Source organism: Pinus tabuliformis, chromosome 2_1, assembly GCF_031772625.1.
Source record: "Pinus tabuliformis cultivar Carrire ecotype Pingquan chromosome 2_1, CPIR1, whole genome shotgun sequence".
Lineage (NCBI taxonomy): Eukaryota > Viridiplantae > Streptophyta > Pinopsida > Pinales > Pinaceae > Pinus > Pinus tabuliformis.
Genome location: NC_142299.1, coordinates 47,051,846 through 47,076,809, shown reverse-complemented (window position 1 = coordinate 47,076,809; position 24,964 = coordinate 47,051,846). Strand labels below are relative to the sequence as shown.

Genomic DNA, 24,964 nt, shown 5'->3' with positions numbered 1-24,964 from the left:
AAAGGCTACTTGAGGTGTAGTTGAGAGGGGAAAGCAATAAAGCTTCAAAGCAATTTAAACAACATGACGGTGTTGCGCTTAGAGATGTTGAATGGCAAAGTGTCATTGAGAACAAGTCCACCATCCCAAAAATATGTAGAAATGCATGTATCGTTTGCTAGTGCCGGCGGTCTAATCACTAGAGTGAAAGTGGATGGGTCAAAACTCACGATTGAATAAGTAGTGCCATTCTCCAACTTGAATTCCAAATGATTATTGTTACAGAATATGTGGTATTTTGGGTTCCCGTAGGTATCATCGGTGCTCAGAGGATATGGAGCGACCTGCTTCCCACAATTGGGACAACTTATATTTGCAACACTGTACATCTAGAAAACCATTACAAATACCATGGAGTTGAGCTCCATCATTAATGCGTCCTCCATCCAGTGCTGATGAAAATACAAGAGCATCAAAACAGAGTCACACACCGCGCCTTCGCCTTATCCTCTCGACTAGCTTAGGATAGACTATGTGATTCAACACCCACAAAAACATTGTTCAAAGAGAAACCGGTCTACTGTACGGTTGAGGAAGATAGGTAATGCACACGGTATTGCTGGAGTCTGGAGAAAAAAATAGAAGAGCAGTTGTTGAAGAAGGTGGCTTGCAACTTCCTATTGGGTGTGTATATTACTGCATTTGGACCAACATTAGAACATATGAAATTATAATAACATTTTGTCCATGACATTAATGCTTTCTGTGAATGAGATGAATCCTTACTCAAATGTGCTTCAGGAAGCATTCCTGCACTGTTGGTACGAAAACTGCTAGTACATGACTTATTCACCTGCCACCAAGAAGGCATATTATTATTGACATTATTAAACAAAACACTACAAAATAACTAAACAAGAAGAATTCTTAATTCAACAACTTTTGCCTCTGAATGCCTCTAGCTAACAACATAATAGCATAGAAAGGATAATAATTATTAAAATCACCAGGCACAAGCATATAATTATTCGATAAAAATCGTAAAAAATCTCGATGAAAAGGCAGCTCAACAGTCACCCTCTTAGGGACCACGTCACCCTCTCTGGCTCTGTGTCAGCCAATCAGCACCGTGTTTGTCCCACTGGATCACCTCAGCGCAGCCTCTAAAGCACTCGGCGTCAACTGCGTCAACCTCTATGGCCTTTGCGTCAGCTCCTTTGGCCCTCTACGTCCTCTGTGTTGACCTCCTTAGCCTCCTCGTCAGCCTTCCTAGGCTATGGGCTGCCTCTTCCGGCACTTTGTTGCCTCTCTAATATGTATTCCTCAGCCTCCTGCTGATCACTTGTTCGATTTCCTCAACAAACCTCACCCCAGAAAATTGCACTGACTAGTCTCTTTTGTTGTCTTGGTGTGTCTCCATCTGACCTTCAACCCTCCTCTTATACTTTTCCTGTTGACGATTCAACGACCGAGATTAAGTCCCTAATCAATGACTAAGATTAGATCTGGCTTGATCCTCGTCAGTTAGAACTTTCTCACCCATATTATATTAATACACATTAATATTTTAATTTTCCTAAGTTTAGACTTAGGGTCTCATTAAAAATATTAATTATTTTAATATCTCTCCACCTGGGTGGAATATCCCCAAACAATTTCTCGGTCTTGGAGATCTCATGTTCCTTAGCCTCTCCAGCAATTTTCATGGCTAGAGAACATTGGATGCTACCAAAAATCGACACTTCCTCTTAGCAAGGAATGTGCTCTAGTAATGCTTCACCATAGAAATATCACAATGATCCTCCGCATCGGTACCTGTGTTGATGCTTGATCTGCTGCCTCACATCCACTGCATTGCTTCTTCCTGTACTGCTGCCCATGACATTGCCACTGCTACATCTGTACTGTAGCTCCCTCTCAAAATGCTGCATCATGCTGCCCATAGCACTACCACTGCTAACTGATGCACTGCAACTCAGTTACTGAGAAGTAAGTAATTGACTTTCCCCAAATACCGACATCCCCGTCAGTCTGGAAGCCTCGTGATGCTGAAGCTACCTCTGCTGCTATCCTGTGCTCCCTCTGCTACCACTGTGTTGCTGTAACCTCTTTTGTGCCTCTCGCACTACTACAACCTCCACTACGTTGCTACAAACTTCTTCACTCTAGCACTGCCTTGTCGCTCCTTCACACCTTGCTCCACCCAACACTTCTCATCATGCTACTGTCATTAAGGGATCTCATAGTTGTATGTGATCCAAGAGTTTGGGCACCTCAAGGATCTTGCCCCCACGTTTTGTAGTCCTCTCGACTATAGTTCTATGTCTCCCCACCTCTTCTCTAGAGGTGCATGAGCACTCATGGCACAATCGTCACTAGTCTCGACATCCTTCTTTGCCTTTGCTGGAGTTGCCTTTGAGTCAGAAGCTTCTCCCTTGCCTTTCTTCCTGGGGAACTAAGATGCATAATATACCAAGTCCCCATGGTTGAAGCACTTGACCTTGGAGATGTCCTTCTTCTTCCTCTTCCTTTGCTGTCTCGCAGATGCTAGAGCCGCATCCTCCTCCTCCTCTTTCTTGACTCGAACTCCCTTACCTCTACTCCCCACCTTGGTCAACCTCCTGATCTCTTCCTGTCGAAGAGCTGCCCACATATCTTCCCAATTGGGGAGAGTCTCTCTTCCCAAAATGTGGACAAACGTCTCCTAGTCCTCGGAGACTGCATTTAGAGCAGTCCTCACCATAAACTCTGGATCCGGTGTAGACCCCACAAAAGTAAGTTGGTCACGAATTCCTTGCAACCTGAGGAGGAAGTGATCTATCTCCTCGCCTTTCTGCATCTGATATGACCTGAACTAATTCTCCAATAACATCTTGCGCTTCACGAAAGAGCCCTGGTATAAGGTGGTCAGGGTGTCGCACATCTCCCTTGTTGTTGACTTCTCAGCAATATGTGGTATTACATGATCCTTGACCCCGTCTAGAATCATGCATTTCGCCTTCGCCATGGCCTCATACTTCTCATTAGCATTCGAGTCAACTGGGACAACTACGGTTTTCAAGGAATAGTCCTTGATGCGATTTTTATCCAGGATTGCCAGGATCCTGGCCTTCCAGATGACAAAATTGGAAGCCCCATCCAATCTGTCTTGATCCCTCAATCCGTTCACTGCCATCTCTGCTCCTCTTCTAGACTGCCTCTAAGTCTCGACTTCCCTCCTGGAAATTGGCCAACTGTCGAATCACTCCTCTCCAATCCCCCTTGTTGCTGCAACTCAGATCTGGATTTTTTGGCTAGAAATCCATTGAGGTAGTGCTTCCCTCTACCTTGGTTTCATCTTCTTAGACACGGTTCTGCACGAACAGAAACAACGTCCCACTAGCTCCTTAAAGCACAATCTGCACAGCTCCCTTAGCCCCGACAACTGAAGAATTTGAGCTATTCTGGCTCTGCGCAATCACAGTGAGAGCTGGATCAACTCCTCCTAGCCTCAGCGTCAATCCTTCCTGGCTAATAAAGATGACTAGGCATTGCGTAGGCCTGATCTGCCCCCCTTCTGGCTCTGCGCTGGCTCTTTTCCTGGCTCAGAATGTTGACACGAGCCCTACGTGAGCCTCTGCGTCATCGATTTAGCACTGCGTCACTCCTCTTGCCTCTTCAAATCTAGAACAATGTTGTCTATCAGGACAACTGCTTCTCTGCTGCAAATCCTCAGATTTCTTTTGCTAGTGTCTTCAGTCCTCCTTGATCTGTAATCGCTCTTACCATGTGAAAATTCCTGAATCTAACACATCAGAAACCCCTACTGCAATATCTGGTTTATTATCTCCTACTTGTTATTTACATTAACAAGTTATTTAATAATATAAACATCTAAATAAACACAATTGCAGCCTTCACAGACATACAGATCAACAACTGAAATTAACTGAGACAACACAAGGGACACCGTTATTTTTGGACAATCGTGCCCGGAAAAACCTAATGCGGGAAAATCGGTGCAACATATAGAGGGTTTTATTATTAAGAAAATTTTGAATACAACTAGGGTGCTAGAAATGGCTCAACCTTCAGAGAATATCCTTGGCAGCAATACCTCTATCCGAAGACAGATATTTCGGTTGATCAGCAACCGGATGAACGATCCCACAATGACTTTGGCTGTTCCTTGTGCTGGACAGCGAAAGCTGCTCCACGCACCCTCTTAGGGATTGCATCACCCTCTCTGGCTCTGCGTCAACCTCTATGGCCTCTGCGTCAGTTCCTTTGGCCCTCTCCATCCTCTGTGCTGGCCCCTTAACCTCTGCGTCAGTGTTCATAGGCTCTGCGCTGCCTCTTCCGACACTTTGCTGCCTCTCTGATATGTATTCCTCGGCCTCCTGCCGAGCTGTCCCTCACTGCAACTGATCACTTGTTTGATTTCCTCAGCAAACCTCACCCTAGAAAATCGTACTGACTGATCTCTCTTGGTGTCTTGGTGTGTCTCCAACTGACCCTCAAGCCTCCTCTTATACTTTTCCTGTTGACGATTCAATGGCTGATATTAAGTCCCTAATCAACATCTAAGATTAGATTTGGCTTGATCCTCATTATTTAGAACTTTCTCACCCATATTATATTAATACACATTAATATTTTAATTTTCCGAAGTTTAGACTTAGGGTCTCATTAAAATATTAGTTATTTTAATATCTCTCCATCCGGGAGGAATTTCCCCAAAGGATTTCTGGGTTTTGGAGATCTCATGTGCCTTAGCCTCTCCACCAATTTTCATGGCTAAAGCACATCCGATGCTACCAAAAATCAACAAGGGACTACTAAGGAGATGTGGGATGTGTTGTCTACGCTGTATTAGGGATTTTGCAAGCAGCAGAAGATGTACCTTGAACAGAAACTAAGAACTGCTCAGATGCAGAAGGGGGAGCGTGTGGATCCATTCCTCACAAAGCTTTAGGAGACTCGAGATGAGTTATCAGCTGTGGGGTCTATACCTTAAGATTCCTAGTTGGTTAGACTGGCCCTCAATTCTATCTAAGATGAGTGGCAATTTTTCCCCAGTTTCCAGATACACATCTATCCAGCCAATTATATCCCTAGTAGTTCAAATGGGATGGCAGATTCAGTAGATGAACGTCAAGACAACTTTTTTGAACAGGGTGATAGAGGAAGAGGTCTACATAGAAAAACCAGAGGGCTTCAAGATTCATGAGAAGTGCACTCATGTGTGCAGACTGAAGAATGCTCTGAATGGACTCAAGCAGGCTCCCAGGGCATGGTATGATCAAATTGGCAGCTGGGATTCGTCAAGAGTGATGCAGAACCCAACCTTTACTATTTGATGGTAGAGGGTGAGCCACTCATCCTAGTTTTGTATGTGGATGATCCTTTCTTGACAGAATCATCAGGGCTCATAGAGGACTGTAAGAGGAACCTGGCAATAGAGTTTGATATGAAGGATTTGGGGTTGATGCACTATTTTCTAGGATTGAAAGTGTGGTAGAAAGATGGGGAGATCTTTGTTGGGCAAGGAAGATACCCTAAGATATTTTGAAGAGGTTTAGAATGCAGGATTATAAACCCATGTCTACACCCATGATCACCAACTGGAAGAAGATAGATACATCAAATGACAAGGATGTCGACCTGACCTTGTATAGAAAGCTTACTGGGTCTCTCATGTGTTTGGTCAACACTAGGCCAAATATTTGCTTCTTAGTGAATCCTCTGTCAATTCATGGTAAACCGAAGAGGGTGTCGATTTTTGGTACCTTTGGATGTGCTTTAGCCATGAAAATTGGTGGAGAGGCTAAGGCACATGATATCTCCAAGACCCAGAAATCGTTTGGGGAAATTCCACCCAGATGGAGAGATATTAAAATAATTAATATTTTTAATGAGACCCTAAGTCTAAACTTAGGAAAATTAAAATAGTAATGTGTATTAATATAATATGGGTGAGAAAGTTCTAAATAACGAGGATCAAGCCAGATCTAATCTTAGCCATTTATTAGGGACTTAATCTCGGTCGTTGCATCATCAATAGGAAAAGTATAGGCGGAGGATGAAGGTTAGTTGGAGATACACTAAGACACCAAGAGAGATCAGTCAGTTCGATTTTCTGGGGCGAGGTTTGCTGAGGAAATCGAACAAGTGATCAGTTGCAGTGAGGGGTTGTTCAGCAAGAGGCTGAGGAATACATATCAGAGAGGCAGTAGAGTGTCGAAAGAGGCAGTGTAGAGCCTAGGAAGGCTAACACAGAGGCAACAAGGGTTCATGTAGAGGCTAAGCAGGCCAGTGTAGAGCACACAGAGGGCCAAAGGAGCTGACGCATAGGCCATAGAGGCTGACGCAGTTGACGCAGAGGGCTTCAAAAGCTGCGCTGAGGTGATTCAGTGAGACAGACTGAGAGATGATTGGCTAACGCAGAGCCAAATAGGGTGACGCAGTTCTAGAGAGTGCATGGAGCAGCTTTCGATGTCGAGCATAAGGAATAGCCAGAGTCACTATGGGATCTTTCATCTGGTTGCTGATCAGCCAGAATATCTGTCTCAAGATAGAGGTATTGCTGCCAAGGAAATTCTCTGAAGGGTGAGCCATTTCTGGCACCCTAGTTGTATTAAGAATTTTCTTAATAATAAAACACTCTATATGCTACACCAATTTTCCCGCATTGGGTTTTTCCGGGGACGATTGTCCAAAAATAATGGTGTCCCTTGTGTTGTCTTTGTTTTTTTCAATTTCTGATCTGTATATTTTTGAAGGCTGCAATTGTGTTTATTTTGATGTTTATATTATTCAATAACTTATTAATGTAAAGAACAAGTAGGAGAAAATAAACCAGATATTGTAGTAGGGGTTTCTGATGTATTAGACTCAGAAATTTTCACATGGTATCAGAGTGATTGCAGATCACAGGAGGATTGAAGACGCCAGCAAAAGAAATCTAAAAATTTGCAGCAAAAGCATCTCTCCCGAGAGACAACGTTGTTCCAGAGATGAAGCGACAAGGGAAGAAGTGACATAATGCTAAAAGGGTGACGCAGAGGCTCACGCAGAGCCTGCGTCAACATTTCGAGCCAAGGGAAGGGCCAGCGCAGAGACAAAAGGAGGCAAATTAGGCCTACACAGTGCCTGATCATCTTTCTCAGCAAGGAATGATTGACGTTGAGGCCAGGAGGAGCTGATCCAAATCTCATTGATTGTGCAGAGTCAGAAGGGCTCAGATTTTGTAGTTTCCAGGGCTAAGGGAGTTGTACAGATTGTGATTTGAGGAGATGGCGGGACGCTGTTTCTGTCTAAGCAGAATAGTGTCTAAGGATATGGAACCGAGGTAGAGTGAAGCCCTACCTCGACGGATTTCTAGCCAAGAAATCCAGATCCGAGTTGCAACAGCACAGGGGGATTGGAGAGGAGTGATTCGACAGTTGGTTGATTTTCAGGAGAGAAGTCAAGACTAGGATGGAGTTTAGAAGAGGAGAAGAGATGGCAGTGAACGAATTGAGGGATCATGACAGGTTGGACGGGGCTTCCAACTTTGTCATCTGGAAGGCCAGGATCCTGATAGTCCTGGATCAACATCGCATCAAGGACTTTGCCTTGAAAGTAGTGGCTATCCCAGTTGACCTAGTTGATAATGAGAAGTATGAGGAGACAATGGCGAGGGCGAAGTGCATGATCCTAGACAGGGTCAAAGATCATGTCATACCACATATTGCTGAGAAGAACACAACAAAGGAGATGTGGGACACCCTAACCACCTTATACCAGGGCTCTTTTGTGCAGCAAAAGTTGCTATTGGAGAATCATCTGTGGTCATATCAAATGCATAAGGGAGAGCAGATATATCCATTCCTTCTCAGGTTGCAGGAGATTCGCGACCAACTTATTTCCGTGGGGTCTACACGGGATCCAAAATTTATGGTCAAGACTTCACTGAATGCAGTCTGCGAGGAGTGGGAGACATTTGTCCAAAGTATTTTGGGCGAGGCTACTCTTCCTGGTTGGGACGAGATGTGGGCAACTCTTCGCCAGGAAGAGATGAGGAGGATGACCAAGGCGGGGAGTAGTGGCAAGGGAGGTCGAATCAAGAAAGAGGAGTAGGAGGATGTGGCTCTAGCATTTGCAGGACAACAAGGGAAGAGAAAGAAAAAGGACATCTCCAAGGTTAAGTGCTTCCATTGTAGAGAGTTGGAACATTATGCGTCCCAGTGTCCCAAGAAGAAAAACAAGGGAGAGACTTCCAATTCAAAGACAGCTATAGCTTAGGTGGAGAAAGAGGTCGAGATTGATGAAGATTGTGCCACGAGTGCTCATGCAGCTCTAGGGAAGAGGTGAGGAGACATCGGGTTGTAGTCAGGAGGACTACATACTAGGGGCAGGATCCTTGAGGTGCCCAAACTCTTGGATCACATCCGGCTACGGGAGACCTTAACGACAATAGCATGATGATAGTTGTCGGGTGGAACAAGGTGTGGTGGAGAAGAAGGCAGGGCTACAGTGCAAAGTTCTGTAGCAATGCAGAAGAGGTTGCAGCAACAGAGGTAGCTTGAGCATCACGAGGCTTCCAGACTGTCTAGGATGTGAGTATTTGGGGAAGTCAGTTACCTACTTCTCGATAACTGGGTTGCAGTGCTGCAGTTAATAGTGGCAATGCTAGGGGCAGCATGTTGAGAGGGAGCTGTAGTACAGATGTAGCAGTGGCAGTGGTAGTGTCATCAGCAACAATACAGGAAGCAACAGTGCAGAGGATATGAGGCAGCAGGCCAAGCATCAGCACAGGTACCGATGTGGAGGATCAGTGTGATGTTTCTTTGGTGAAGCATTACTAGAGCACATTCCTCGCTAAGAGGGAGTGTTAATTTTTGGTAGCATCAGATGTGCTCTAGCTATGAAAATTGGTGGAGAGGCTAAGGCACTTGAGATCTCCAAGACCTGGAAATCGTTTGGGGAAATTCCACCCAGATTGAGAGATATTAAAATAATAAATATTTCTAATGAGACCCTAAGTCTAAACTTAGGAAAATTAAAATATTAATGTGTATTAATATAATATGGGTGAGAAAGTTCTAAATAACGAGGATCAAGCTAGATCTAATCTTAGCCGTTGATTAAGGACTTAATCTCAACTGTTGAATTGTCAATAGGAAAAATATAAGAGGAGGATTGAGGGTCAGTTCGAGATACACCAAGACACCAAGAGAGATCAATCAATTCGATTTTTTGGGGCGAGGTTTGCTGAGGAAATCGAACAAGTGATCAGTTGCAGTGAGGGGCAGCTCGTAGGAGACCGAGGAATACATACCAGAGAGGCAGCAGAGTACCTAAAGAGGCAGTGCAGAGCTCAGGAAGGTTGACGTAGAGGCAACAAGGGTTGACGCAGAGGCTAAGGAGGCCAACGCATAGCACGCGGAGCGCCAATGGAGTTGACGCATAGGCCATAGAGGCTCATGTAGTTGACGCAGAGGAATTCAGAGGCGGCGCTGAGGTGATTTAGTGAGACAAATTGAGAGCTGATTGGATGACACAGAGCCAGAGAGGGTGCAACGGTCCCTAAGAGGGTGACGCAGTTCCAGAGAGTGCGTCGAGCAGCGTTCGCTATCTAGCACAAGGAATAGTCAGATTCACTGTGGGATCGTTCATCCAGCTGCTGATCAGCCAGAATATCTATCTTCGGATAGAGGTGTGGTTGCCAAGGAAAATCTCTTAAGGGTGAGCCATTTCTGGCACCCTAGTTGTATTCAGAATTTGCTTAATAATAAAACCCTCTATATGCTGCACCGGTTTTCCCACATTGGGTTTTTCCGGGGGCAATTGTCCAAAAATAACAGTGTCCCTTGTGTTGTCTCAGTTTATTTTAGTTTGTGTTCTATATATTTGTGAAGGTTGCAATAGTATTTATTTCGATGTTTATATTATTAAATAACTTGTTAATGTAAAGAAGAAGTAGGAGAATATAAACCAGATATTGTAGTAGTGGTTTTTGATGTATTAGATTCATAAATTTTCACAGAGGGTACATTGGGCAACAACGAGGCATATTCGAAGGCACGTGCAGGACACATTCGAGTATGGGTTAAGATATACCCAAGGGGATGACGTCAGACTATGTGGATTCACAGATGCAGATTGGGAAGGCAGTTCAGTAGACAGGAAAAGTGCCTCCGAGTATTGCTTCAACGTTGGATTAGGGATGGCTTTGTGGTGCAGCAGGAAGTAGAAGTTGGTAACTACGAGCTCTACAAAAGTAGAGTGCATGGTAGCAAGCACAGCTACGTGCTAAGCTATATGGCATGGAAGCTGCTAGTAAGCTTGTTAAGGCAGAGAATGGAGGCGACCAGAGTCTACTGTGATGATCAGAGTTGCATCAAGCTCTCCGAGAATCTAGTGTTTCATGATAGGTCAAACACAGATATTCAGTGTCATTTCATTAGAGATTGTGTACAGTGTGGGGCGGTCCAGCTACAGTATGTTCCTACAGAAGAGTAGGTTGTAGACATACTCACAAAATCTCTAGGGAGAGATAAGTTCGTCTATTTTAGAGAACATATGGGTATGGTGGAGAACCCGTTCCAGTGCAGGGACAAATTTTTTCAATTGCAGTAGTTGCAGTTGCAGCAGCAACAGATGAGAGGGAGTTGCAGTGTAGATTAGGGTTGGCAGCGATATGGCAGTGTCAGCAGCAACACGGATGTAGCATCAGAGTTGCGCAGTAGTTGGTAGGCAACAACAGCCAGACATCAACGTGACAAGAGATGATATAGAGACAAAGTGTTGTGGCAGGGTGTGCAGTAATAGAATGTTACTATTTGTAGCATCGGGTGTGTTCTAGCCACAAAATTTGGTGGAAAGGCTAGAAAGCATGAGATATCCATGTGAAAATTCTATCACTGCAACAACTAATTTATTTTTCCTACTTATTTCATCATAAGTTATTCATGAAATTACTTCAACAAACATTAAAATAAATACTGCTACAGATATCACACCGTAATACAGAAACAAACCTATGCACACATTGACATAGTTATTTTGGACTAATGTCCCCAGAAAAACCCAATGTGGGAAAACCGATGTAGCAAGGGAGGATTTTATTATTCAACAATTTTCTTGTACAACAGGGTTCCAAACTGGCTTACCCACAGATAGAAAAACTTCCAGCACTTTTCTAAACCCAGCATAGACCCTATTGACCTCTGCTATAGCCTGAAACCTCTGCATCAACCTGAAACCCTTTGCATCAGCCTACTGAGACTCTGCGCAGCCTCTCTGGGCTTCTGTGTCACTCCTGCAGCCTCTGCGTGGATGACACAAGCCTTCTGGCTCTGTGCAGTCTATTCTGCCTCTGCATGGCTTCCTCTAGCTCTGCGTCTGCCTCTTCTGCGCTGATCTCCCGTCTCTTTGTTCCGTACTTGCTGCCTCCTGACTGCTCTCCAGACCACTAGTTCAATTTCTTAGCAAACCTTGCTCTAGAAATTGAACTGATTGGTCTCCCTCAGTGTGTTCTCCAAGTGCCCCTCAAGCCTCCTCTTATACTTTTTCTGTTGACATCTCAATGGACGAGATTAAGTCCCTAATCAATGGCTAAGATTAGATCTGGCTTGATCCATGTCTTTTAGACCATTCTAACACAGATTCATAGTAGTACACATTAATATTTTATTTTCCCCAAGTTTAGACTTATGTACTCCATTAAAAATATTAATTATTTTAATATCTCCTTATTTGTTTAGAATCTGCCCAAACCCTTTCTGGGTATTGGAGGTCTTATGTGCCCCAACCTCTCCAACAAATTTCGTGGCTAGATCACATTCGATGCTACCCCAAATCAACACTCCCTCTTAGTGAGGACTGCACTCTAACAATACTCGTCACTGAGTATTACTCTGATCATTTGGCATCGGTACCTATGCTGATGCTAGGCCTTCCTGCCCAACATCCTCTACACTGCTGCCTCCTGTACTGCTGCCCATGACTCTGCTACTGCCACTGCTGCATTTGTACAACATCTCCCTCGACATCCGTGCTGCTGGTGGTCCTTTCTCCCAACATTGCACCCGCACTGCAACTTCCTCTGCATCTGTGCTATTGTTGGTCCTTTCTCCCAACACTGCATCTGCACTGCAACTCACTCTTCATTCGTGCTGCTAACACACTACTTTTGAAAGGGGTTCTTTACCATCCCCATATTTTCCCTGAAGTAGTCAAATTTTGACTTTCCAAGCATCTTGGTGAGGATATCTGCCACTTGTTTCCCTGTAGGAGTGTAGCTCAACTGTACAACTCCTCGTTGGACACAATCTTTGACAAAGTGACATCGGATATCAATATGCTTTGACCTATCATGAAATACTGGATTCTCAAAGAGTTTGATACAACTCTGATTATCACACGTGATCCTAGTCACCTCATTTCTTCTGAATAGGTTTACCAACAGTTTTCTAAGCCATATGGCCTCACACGAAGTTGTGCTTGCTGCCATATATTCTGCCTCAGACGAGCTCAGAGCCACGGACTTTTGTTTCCTACTGCACCAGGAGGTTATTCCTAATCCAATGTTGAAACAATGCCCAGAGGTACCTTTCCGATCCACTCAACTTCCTGCCCAATCTGCATTAGTAAATCCACACAACCTGATATCCTTCCCCTTGTTGTACAAGAGCCCATAATCAATTGTTCCCTGTAAATACCTGAGAACGTGCTTGGCTGCTGCCCAGTGAGCCCTCTTTGGTTCCACCATGAACTGACTGAGGGTGTTGACAGTGTAGCAAATATCTGGCCTGGTATTGACTAGATACATCAAGGACCCTATGAGCTGTCAGGATAGGGTGGGATCGACATCCTTGTCTTCTGATGCATCAATATTCTTCCAGTTGGTGATCATTGGCGTAGCCATAGGTTTACAGTCTCCCATCCTGAACCTTTTCAGGATTTCTGTAGCATACCTTCCTTGCCCAAGGAAGATTTCTCCTTTCTGCTGCCAAACTTCCAACCCTAGGAAATAGTGCATTCATCCCAGATCCTTCGTATCGAACTCTGTGGCTAGATTTGTCTTGCAGTCTTCAATGAGTCTAGATGATCCTATCACAAAGAGATCAACCACATATAATACTAAGACAAGTGGCTCGCTCTCTATGACTAGATAGTAGAGATTCGAATCCGCGTCACTCTTGACAAACCCCATTTTCTGCAAGTAGCCATCTATTTGACCATACCACACTCTTGGTGCCTGCTTCAGCCCATACAAGGCTTTCTTCAGTCTGCATACATGAGACTTCTTCTCATGAGTTTCAAAGCCCTCTGGTTGTTTAAAGTATACTTCTTCTTCTATTACCCTGTTCAGAAATGTCATCTTGACATCCATCTGATGGATCTCCCATCCCATCTCGGCTGTAAGAGATATCACGGTCCTAATAGATGTATACCTGGCTAACGGGGCGAAGGTTTCCTCATAGTCATTCCCTTCCTTTTGAGCATACCCCTTAGCCACAAACCTGGCCTTGTATTTTTCAATACTGTCGTCCGTAGCATATTTGGTCTTACAGATCCATCTTGAACCTACCACAAATCTGTCTTGAGGCCTTGATACCAACTCCCAGACATCGTTTACCATTATGGAGTTATACTCCTTCACCATCGCATCTAGCTAGACCTGATGTTGAGCTGCCTCCTTGAAGCTAGCAGGCTCTCCATCTTGAGCTACTGACGCCCGCTACCTGTTTGGCTGTTTTCGCTCTGTTTTACTATTCCTTGGCTCTCCGATGAAGTTCTCTGCATCATGCAGAATCTGATGAAGTTCCCTGCTGGTTCTTCCTCTGTCAATAGGTGCTTCTGTTCTCTCCTCTTCCTCATCCTAAGAATCTTCCTGATCTGAGGAAGGATTCTTCACTTTCGTTGGTTGAAGAGGCATGACCAACATATCCTCTTTCGACTGCTCCTTGGAAGGCATTTCGCGAGATCTTCTGAAAGCTCTTTCCTCAATGAACTTTACATCTCGTCGTACTACTACCTTCCTTCTCTTTGGAAGATAGATCCTGTATGCCTTAGTGTTATCGCTATATCTTGCCAGATACCCCTTTTTTGCAGTCTGATCCAGCTTCTTCCTCTTTCTTCGCATATGCGACAATATGCCAAACTCCCAAATATCCTGAAATGACTGACTTCAGGTGTCTTCCCAGTGAAGACTTTCTTTGGAGTAATCTTGCTCAATGCCCGATGAGGAGTTCTGTTTTGAACGTAGACGTAGACAATTGTGTTGCATGCTTTTGCCCACAGGAATTTTGGCATATCCTGATCATACAGCATGGCCCTAGCTGCTTCTACAATAGCCTTGTTTTTCCTTTCTGCCACCCCATTCTGCTCTGGATTGTAGGGAGTTGTCCACTCTCTTCTGATGCCCTCCTTAGCGCAATAATCAATGAAGTCCTTATCAACATATTCTCCATCATTATCTGAGCGAAGACTTTTATTTTCTTACCTGTCAGATTCTCCACTAGAGCCTTGAACTCCTTGAATCGACATAAAACTTCATTCTTGGTTTTTATAAAATAGATCCAAGTTTTCCTCGAGTGGTCATCAATGAAGGTAAGGAAATACTCGGCACCGTTGAGTGCTTTGATGGACATAGGTCCGCAGATATCTGAGTGTACCAATCCTAGTACACTCTTGGCCGTGTGGTTGCTCCTAGGAAATGCTGCCTTGGCATACTTTCCTAGAGCGCATCCCCTGCATAGATCATCTCGTTCCGTACTCAGACCTAGAACTCCTTTTACAGTGCTCCTGAGAATTCTCAGAGCTCCATGGTGCAAGTGACCCATCCTTCTATGCCATAGTTTGTTCAAGTCTTTGTCCCCATGACTGCCTATTAGTGCCATTAGAGATTTTAGTTCTAATCTGTACAACCGATTACTTTTGATCCCGATCTGCACTTTCTTTTTCCAGCTCGGGTGTTTGACGTATACCTTTTCCTTGATGAAGTAGACGTCATAGCCCTTGCCTTGTAGTTGTGACATGGAAAGTAAGTTCATCCCCAATCCTAGCACATGCAGCACATTTGTGGCACAGAACCGCTCTCCCAATTCTTCCTGAAAAAGTATGGTACCCTTTCCTACTGGAGTACACTTTGCCTTGTTCCCCATGGTGATCTGAAAGTTCATCTTCTCTTCTCGATGTTTTGAGAAACACTCCCTGATTCTCGTCATCTGCCACGAGGCTCCACTATCTATATACCATACTTTTGATGATGCAACACTAGTCATGCATGCCACTTCGTCTTCCAACCTAGAAGCCAACATAGAGAAATCGAAATCTCTCTCTCTTGTGCAATCTTCTGAAAAGCTGTGTGAGTCCCCTGAGGTGGACGCCTCTGCATCGTGGTCTCGACCCATAACTTATTTTCCCTTTCTGTCTTTGATTACTTGCTCTGATACCATGTGAAAATTCTATCACTGCAACAACTGGTTTATTTTTCCTACTTATTTCATGATAATTTATTCATGAAATTACTTCAACAAACATTAAAATAAATACTGCTACAGATATCACACTATAATACAGAAACAAACATATGCACACGTTGACACAGTTATTTTGGACTAATGTCCCCGGAATTTATTATTCAGCATTTTTCTTGTACAACAGGGTGCCAAACTAGTTTACCTACACATAGACAAACTTCCAACACTTTTCTAGAATCTAAACCCAACTGTTAAATTGACAACTAGGGACAAACTCCATGTGGGTAATCTTATTTATGACAGCTGATATTTTTATTGGATCCCTCTCATCGAGAGGTGTAGGATTGATCTAAGGATCATCCGATTCCGATAAGTATTCATGGAGTTATGAATTTATTTGTATTATAAGACATATTTTCAAGTCGGCCAGCATCCTATGTAGGCTCAGAAGCCCAATAGTCATGTCTATTCATCATCTACGCTTTTAGTATAAATATAGAGGATTTGAAATCATTTGGAAGACACATCCGCTTCATGTGTGGTCTCCTCCTCTCCACGCCTTTGGGTTTTGGTGAAGGAGAGACACAATGAAGATATGCTCGCCCAAAGGTGATTCCCTAACCGCAGGAAGCCGCAGGCATATGAGGATGATCTACGCAGCAGACAAAGACCTAGTATGCTATCCAAGAAGCCTTATATGTAGGCCCTAATACACTGTCAAGAAGCCTTATACACAGGCCCTAATACGCTGTCCAGAAGTCTTATACGCAGGCCCTAATCTACGCAGTGAAGGAGGCTCCCACATACTCAGATCAGGAATATATATATGCTGGTAATGGAGATACATATACCCAGTAATGGTAATATGTATACACAGCAATAGAGACATCTACATGCTGTAATATAGATACTTTAGCAGCAGTAAGAGAAGATATTTACACGTTGTAACAGGACATTTACACGCTGTAATGAAGTCACCTTCTACGCAGTCATGGAGACAAGTCTTATACACAGGCAAAGGAGACACTTCACAAGCAAAGGAGACATATTAGGTGCAGCCATATTTAGTAGGATAAGGACGCAGCTATGATCTATGAATTGGGTCAATACATGAAGGCATAGCCGCAGCAAAGGCATGAAACAACAGTCAATCAAAGTCACATTCAAATGGAGTCATAGTCAAGGTCATGGAACCATAGTAAGTTATATTCTATCTTGCTATGACTCTATCATGAGATAAGGATTTGATGAGGAAATCCTTGGCACATGTATCATCAACGTATTCCTGTGGCAAGAGGATTTATGAAATCCTACAACAGCATTAAAATGAGATGATGGGCAGCATGATGATAAACGAGATCATGAGCAACATAATGATGAATGAGATCATGAGCATGGGCAGCGTGATGATGAATAAGACCATGGAAGATGCAGCATGATGAGCAGCATGAAGATGAGAGCAACTCAATCATTAAGGTTCAACACATGTGATATTACAGCAAGGTGTCACACAGCGATGTGTAGCAAATGAACGAAAGGCAGCTCTATGATAGGTGAAGGAGTCACCTTAGAGAATCAGTTGAAGCAATATGTCTTCAACTGATCTCTGCAGATATCAAAAGTCAAAATGTTGACTTCTATTGTAAATGTACTATCTCTATCACTTTCTGTGTTGAACTTTGAAGAACATAAAGGAGAATTGATCAAGGGTTTCCCCACATTGTGGGGTTTGTCCCTGGCTAGCGCGACATCGTGTGTCCTCTTGTCTTGGCTTGTCTTCTGCGATTTATGTTTATGTTCTATCTGCAGTTTACTTTAATGTTGATGTGATTGCTAATCTGGAAAAGGTATCGAGCTAACTGTGAAAATTTAAATAAATTGCTCTAGCATAGAACATACCTAAACTTAACATGGTATCGGAGCTGAGGTGAAGACAATGCCCAAGCAAGAGTGAAGGAGCAATCACCAAAGACAATAGGGACAAGATAAAAGGATCAATGGGTTCCACATCTCTCTTCTAAGTTCACAAAGGGTGAAGTCAAAGCAGAGCATATTATCAGAATGGCGTAGCGGAAGTTTCTGATGGCCCATCTAAAGATCACTTCATTGGGAAGTTCGAATCTAAGGGTGGAAGGAAAGGCGAATGCCTTGGTTGCAATAAGTTTGACCATTATGCGAAGGAGTGTCTGAATGGCATAGACACATCTCTTGATGAACATAACAATCATTCCAGGGACATCTTCAATGATCCAAGGAATGACTGGGAATGCAGGGCATCAAGGAAATGGTCAACTCTTCAAAGAAAGTAAGGAACCTCAAAATCACTTTTATGTACCTGATCGCAAAAATAACCTGGTGTCCATCTCGAAAATGGAAGTCAAAGGTTTCAGGGTGGCACTCATTGATAGAAAGGTACGTGTTTGGAAATAGAATTTTCAAAGATGTTTTTGAGTTTAGGGCTATATCAAATTGCAGCAAGTCCACTGGGAACCATATCCATTGTCACGTAGCACCGAAGTTCTGTGAGTCAGATGGTGACAGGGATGCCTGAATTCAAAAGGAGCATGAAATACATGTCTGAGATGTACCGAAAGAAAATCTTACAAGGGGACCATTCCCCTCATGTGGTAGGTCCACAGGTCTAGAACAACCCGAGGGGTCTGAGATTGATAATCAGGAATCTCGCATATGCAGGCGGAAGAAAGCCCTCTATGGCTTGAAGCAAAACACCCCAGGCATAGTATGAGAGGATCGATAGCTGTCTGATAAAGCTGAGATTCACTAGAAGTGAAACAAATCCAAACCATCCGAAGGTTGTGGATGATAGACCTCTCATACCAGCACCTTATAAGGATGACTTACTTCTAACAGGTGCAGACCCTCTCATTTGTAGAAGTAAGAGGGAGTTGGATTCCAGATATGGAATGGTGAACTGCAAGCCTGTGACTACCTCGAGGATCTTAACTTTCAAAAGTTATATGGTAGTGATGTCGGACCAGATTTGGGAAATGCCTATGAGTTTCATAAACTCATTCGCGTTGATGTTCTTGGTGAATTTTCGTCCGAACATATGTTTTGCAGTTAGCACGAGGGGCTCATATTTGGTTGAGCCTCACTGGATTGGTGCCAAGAATCTTCTGAGATGTCTTCAGGGCACAATATCTCATGGATTGAGATACACTGCCGGAAATATGAAACTGCACGATTATTCGAATGCTGAGTGGGTAGGCAGTGTGGAGAATCACTAGAGCACTTCTCAGTGCTGGTTCTCTTTGGATTCTGCTTCAATATCATGGATAAGCAGGAAGCAGAAGTCGGTTGTTAAAAGCACCGCCGAGACCAAATACATAACTACGAGTATGATCTCGTAATGAAGCTGGCTAGTTGTGGAAGCTCTTTAGTGAGTTGTTTGTATACATGATGAATACCACTGTGATTCTCTGTGACAACCAAAGGTGGGATTCAATTATTGAGAAATCACGTATTCAATGATTGCTCCAGTAGATAGACATCAGATGCTGCCTTATCTCGGATATGGTAAGTCGATGAGCAAGGAGGCTCCATCGCATTGAGATGATGTATAGGTCACTACACTTTCTCAAAGCCTCGGGGAAAGATTAAATTTGTGATTTTCCCGAATGACTTGAAGTTGTCGAGAGACCCTTGTAAAAGGGTCCTGCATGTTGCATACATTGAACTCTGGGAGCTCTGGGGGCTTGCAATTCTTACTGGAGCAACATACGACCACAGGGTGACTCACCATCCCCTGGTGGTGTACATGTACAGGGTAAACGAATCAAAACTTTCCCTGTGACACCCCGTGGCGACTATGTAGCAGGTTGATTAGTTCTCCTGTGAGGTCGGATGATGTGTTCTCCATGACGATTGTGTAGCAGGATGATTAGTTCTCCTGTGAGGTCTGGATGATGTGTTCTCCATGATGATTGTGTAGCAGGATGATTAGTTCTCCTGTGAGGTCTGGATGATGTGTTCTCCATGACAATTGTGTAGCAGGATGATTAGTTCTCCTGTGAGGTCTGGATGATGTGTTCTCCATGACGATTGTCTAGCAGGATGATTAGTTCTCCTGTGAGGCCTGGATGATGTGTTCTCCATGGCGATTGTGGACAAGATGATTCAATCTCTTGTGGGACAGGATGATTCGCTCTCTTGTGGACAGGATTGACTAGTTCTCTTGTCGAGGCATCCTACCCATGCTGTCTGGGACTCGTGGGAAGTACCTCTCATTTGATCAATGAGAAGGGAAATGAGGATAGGGACCATAGTAGTACTGATGGACGCATCGTTGTATCTACCATACTCCCTATGCTAGGATGACCTTCATTGATCTGGGATCAATGACATGGGTCTGGGACCAGTGGTAGGAGTTGTACCTACTATGACACTGACTTCGGGTCAGTTGAGGATTGGTCTGGGACTAGTGGTACATACTCTAAGACTGACTTCGAGTCCGTAGAATATTGGTCTGGGACCAGTGGTAGGAGTTGTACCTACCATGACACTGACTTCGGGTCGGTTGAGGAGTGGTTTGGGACCAGTGGTACATACTCTGAGACTGACTTCGAGTCAGTAGAATACTGGTGTGGGACCAGTGGTAGGAGTTGTACCTACTATGACACTGACTTCGGGTCGGTTGAGGACTGGTCTGGGACCAGTGGTACACACTTTGAGACTGACTTTTAGTGGAGAATGGTATGAGACATCCTCGATCAATTCTTCTTCTTCATGGTTTAGCAAAGCAAAGCTGAGCAGAACAGAGCTAAGCAGAGCTGAGCAGAGTAGAGCTGAGCAGAGCAGAGCTGAGCTGAGCAATGCAGAGCTAAGCAGAGCTGAGCAGAGTTGAGCTGAGCAGAGTAGAGCTAAGCAGAGCAAAGCTGAGCAGAGCAGAGCTAAGCTGAGCAGAGCAGTGCAGGACACTGATGGCAAAGATAGTACAATCGAACATATGGATCAGCGGATGGAGTTCTCCCTAGTTGAGAGGGAGTGTTAAATTGGCAAATAGGGCCAAACTCCATGTAGGTCATCTTATTTATGATAGCTGATATTTTTATTGGATCCCTCTCATCGAGAGGTGTAGGATTGATCTAATGATCATCCGATTCCGATAAGTATTCATGGAGTTATGAATTTATTTGTATTATAAGACATATTGTCAAGTCAGCCAACATCCTATGTAGGCTCAGAAGCCCAATAGTCTTGTCTATTCATTATCTACTTTTTTAGTATAAATATAGAGGACATGAAATCATTTGGAAGACACATCCTCTTCAAGTGTGGTCTCCTCCTCTCCACGTCTTTGGGTTTTGGTGAAAGAGAGACACAATGAAGATACATTGGCCCAAAGGTGATGTCCTAACAACAGGAAGCCGCAGGCATATGAGGATGATCTACGCAGTAGATAGAGACCTAATACGTTGTCCAAGAAGCCTTATACACAGGCCCTAATACACTATCAAGAAGCCTTATGCGTAGGCCCTAATACAATGTCCAGAAGCCTTATACACAGGCCCTAATACACTGTCCAGAAGTGTTATACGCAGGCCCTAATCTACACAGTCAAGGAGGCTCCCATATACTCAGATCAGGCATATATATATGCTGGTAATGGAGATACGTATATGCAGTAATGGCAATATGTATACATAGCAATAGAGACATCTACACACTGTAATATAAATACTTAGCAGCAGTAAGAGAAGATATTTACACGCTGTAACAGGACATTTACACACTGTAATGAAGTCACCTTCTACGCAGTCATGGAGACAAGTCTTATACACAGGCAAAGGAGACGTATTAGGTGCAGTCATATTCAGTAGGATAAGGACGCAACTATGATCTATGAATTGGGTCAATACATGAAGGCATAGCCACAACAAAGGCATGAAACAACAGTCAAGCAAAGTCACAATCAAATGGAGTCACAGTCAAGGTCATGGAACCATAGTAAGTTATATTACTGTCTTGCTATGACTCTATGATGAGATAAATATTCGATGAGGAAATCCTTGGCACATGTATCATCAATGTATTCCTATGGCAAGAGGATCTATGAAATCCTACAACAGCATTAAAATGAGATCATGAGCAGCGTGATGATAAATGAGATCATGAGCAGCATAATGAAGAATGAGATCATGAGCATGGGCAGCTTGATGATGAATAAGACCATGGAAGATGCAGCATGAAGATGAGAGCAACTCAGTCATTAAGGTTCAACACATGTGACAATACAGCAAGGTGTCACACGGTAATGTGCAGCAAATGAATGAGAGGCAGCTCTATGATAGGTGAAGGAGTCACCTTAGAGAATTAGTTGAAGCAATATGTCTTCAACTGATCTCTGCAGATATCAAAAGTCAAAATGTTGACTTCTATTGTAAATGTACTATCTATTTCACTTTCTTTGCTAAACTTTGAAGAACATAAAAGAAGAATTGATCAAGGGTTTCCCCACATTGTGGAGTTTGTCCCTGGCTAGCGCCACATCGTGTGTCCTCTTGTCTTCGCTTGTCTTCTGCGATTAATGTTTATGTTCTATCTGCAGTTTACTTTAATGTTGAATGCTAATCTGGAAAAGATATCGAGTTAACTGTAAAAATCCAAATAAATTGCTCTAGCATAGAACATACCTAAACACCAATGTAGGCCCTACTGACCTCTGCTACAGCCTGAAACCCTCTGCGTCAACCTGAAACCCTCTGCGTCAGCCTACCAAGGCTCTGCGCAGCCTCTCTAGGCTTCTGCGTCACTCCTGCAGCCTCTACGTGGATGAGTAGGCCCTTCTATCTCTGCGCAGTCTCTGCTACCTCTGCGTGGCTTCCTCTGGCTCTGCATCTACCTCTTCTGCGCTGATCTCTTGTTCCGTACTTGCTGCCTCCTGACTGCTCTCCAGACGACTAGTTCAATTTCTCAGCAAACCCCGCTCTAGAAATTGAACTGACTGGTCTTCCTCAGTATGTTCTCCAAGTGCCCCTCAAGCCTCCTCTTATACTTTTTCTGTTGACATCTCAACGGCCGAGATTAAGTCCCCAATAAACAGCTAAGTTTAGATCTAGCTTGATCCATGTATTTTGGACCATTCTAACACAGATTCATATTAATACACATTAATATTTTATTTTCCCTAAGTTTAGACTTAGGGACTCCATTAAAAATATTAATTATTTTAATATCTCTTGATCTATTTAGAATCTGTCCAAACCCCGTCTGGGTATTGGAGATCTTATGTGCCCCAACCTCTCCACCAAATTTCGTGGCTAGAGCACATCCTATGCTACCCCAAATCAACAATCTAAAACCCAGAAATCGTTTCTAGAAATTCCACGAAGAAGTGTCTCAATTAAATTATTAACCAATTTTTAATAATTTCCTAAGTCTAAACTTAGGGAATATGGTTAATTAATCAATGTTGATTGAGATAAGGAGAGAATGATCTAGAAACTCACATGAATCTATCCAGAGATGATCCTAGCCATCAATTATTTTTTAATCTTGGTCGTTGGTCCTCCAACAATGGATTATAAGAGGAGGTCGATGTGGTGATGGAAAGAACTTGGCAGATCGATTTCCTAAGTAGTAGTTGTCAGTTGTTAGAGAGAGACAAAGATCAAAGCAATGAGTGAGGGGCAGGTACATTGATTCGGAGGAAGATTTCTAGATGTGGAGAGGCAGTAGCAAGAGGGCTGAGTTATCCCAGTGAGGTAGCGAAGAGCACTGCGCAATAGCTTCAGAGAGGGTAGTTCAATTAGCTAGGGAGAAAATCATTCTCAGTTCCAAAGGCCAGGCAGAGGTTCCAGAAGACCGGAGAGATGGTTTCCTCAGCAGCTCGTGGCAGAATGACTTCATCAAAGACTGGTTGGAGGTTTGACGTCAAGCCAACTGCGCAGAGTAGCACCGAGGCTGATGCAGAGGGTTAGAGGTCCGAGTTTCTGAGGGTAGGTTGTGTCAGGATTGTTGGTGGAGGAAGGGTAAATTCCCTTCAATAATTTTTCCCAGAATTTCTTGTTGTGGATTGCCAGTTTCAGGCATCCATATTGTACTCAGATTTTCACTATTGCATAATAATAAAAACCCTCATTGCTGCACCGGTTTTCCCAAGTTGGGTTTTTCCGGGGACATTTGTCCAAAAATAATTGTCTCATATTTTATGTGTGTGTGCTAGCATTTCTCAGTTTCTAGTGCATTATTTTTTTTGCAGTATTTTATTTGTAAGGTTGAAGTGTGTTTATTTTGTTATTTGTCATAGCAAAAAAATTGTTAAATTAATTAACAATTAGGAGAAATAATACCAGTTGCTGTAATAGGATTCCAGTTTGAGGAATTTTCTCATGGTATGAGAGCACAATTGATCAGCCGGAAAGCTCAAAAGCGAAAAGAAGGAATTTCTCTGCTCAGTCAGAGCAGTAGGTCGAAATTCCCAAGGGCAGCGCAGTCTTTTGCCAGGCGGCTGAGTTGCTTGAAGAAGTTCGATTTTTCTGAGAGAGGAGCTGAAAAATTTGATCCTTCCACATTGAATGATTCCAGAGGTAGAGGGAGCAACTCAGATTTTTCGTTGGGCAGATCTTTAGCTGGACACAAAAGATTTTGCAGCGATTCGCTAGAGCGAAGCCAGCATCAGGGTGGAAGAGAGAAAAGCACACACGGAGGGAAAATTCCTCTGAGAGAACTTCTAGTCTTAAGAAGTTTGATTTTCCTTGCAGATTGATAGTAGTTGTGAGCGGATCCTCTCACTCCAAAAGGGAGTGTGAAGAGCAGAGCAATATCCAAGCAGAAGGAAAGAGGGAGTTTTCAACAGTTCGTTGAGATGGCCGCTACAGGGCTTTGTGATCAGGATAGGTTCGATGAAACTTCCAACTATGTCATCTGGAAGGCTAGGATGTCCTTCCTTCTAGATGAATATGGCCTGAAAGTCGATATTGATAATCTAGTGGCAGTTCCCTAGGATGCAGATCAACAAAAAGAATACAAGAAAGAGATTGTGCGGGCGAAGCGTTTGATCTCTGATGGAGTTCAGGACCATATTGTGTCACATATAGTTGGAAAAGATACTTCCAAACAGATGTGGGATGCTCTCTCCATGTTATACCAAAGAACTTCCGAGTAGCGGAAGATGTTTCTTGAGGAGAAGTTGAGATGCATCCAGATGCAAAAGGGGGAAGGCATAGATCCCTTCCTTACTAGGATTCAGGAGGTCCGAGACCAATTGTCAGTGATTGGGACAGTGCCTCAACCCACAGAGGTAGTGCAATTGGCACTCACAGTGTCTCAGAGGAGTAACAGGTCTTTGTCCAAAGCATATTGGGCAGAGATTAGCTACCAGAGTAGGATAGAATGTGGGTCGATTTGCAGTAGGAGGAGTTGAGACGAGCTCTGTTAAAGAGCTCCATCAGTGGCAGCAATGACAATGGATCGAAGGTGGTGAAGGAGTAGGAGAATGTGGTCCTCGCATCAAAGGGTAGGGGGAGCAGAGAAAGAAGGACCTGTCAAAGGTCAAATGATCAGGTGTGGTG

The 24,964-nt window shown here is 43.6% G+C and overlaps 1 protein-coding gene across 2 annotated transcripts in view; it reads left to right on the top strand.

Moving 5' to 3' along the window:
• LOC149198716 (glutamate receptor 3.1-like) overlaps window positions 1-24,964 on the top strand; it is a 206,014-nt gene that overhangs the window by 91,145 nt on the left and 89,905 nt on the right. The gene's annotated exons all lie outside the window — the stretch shown is intronic.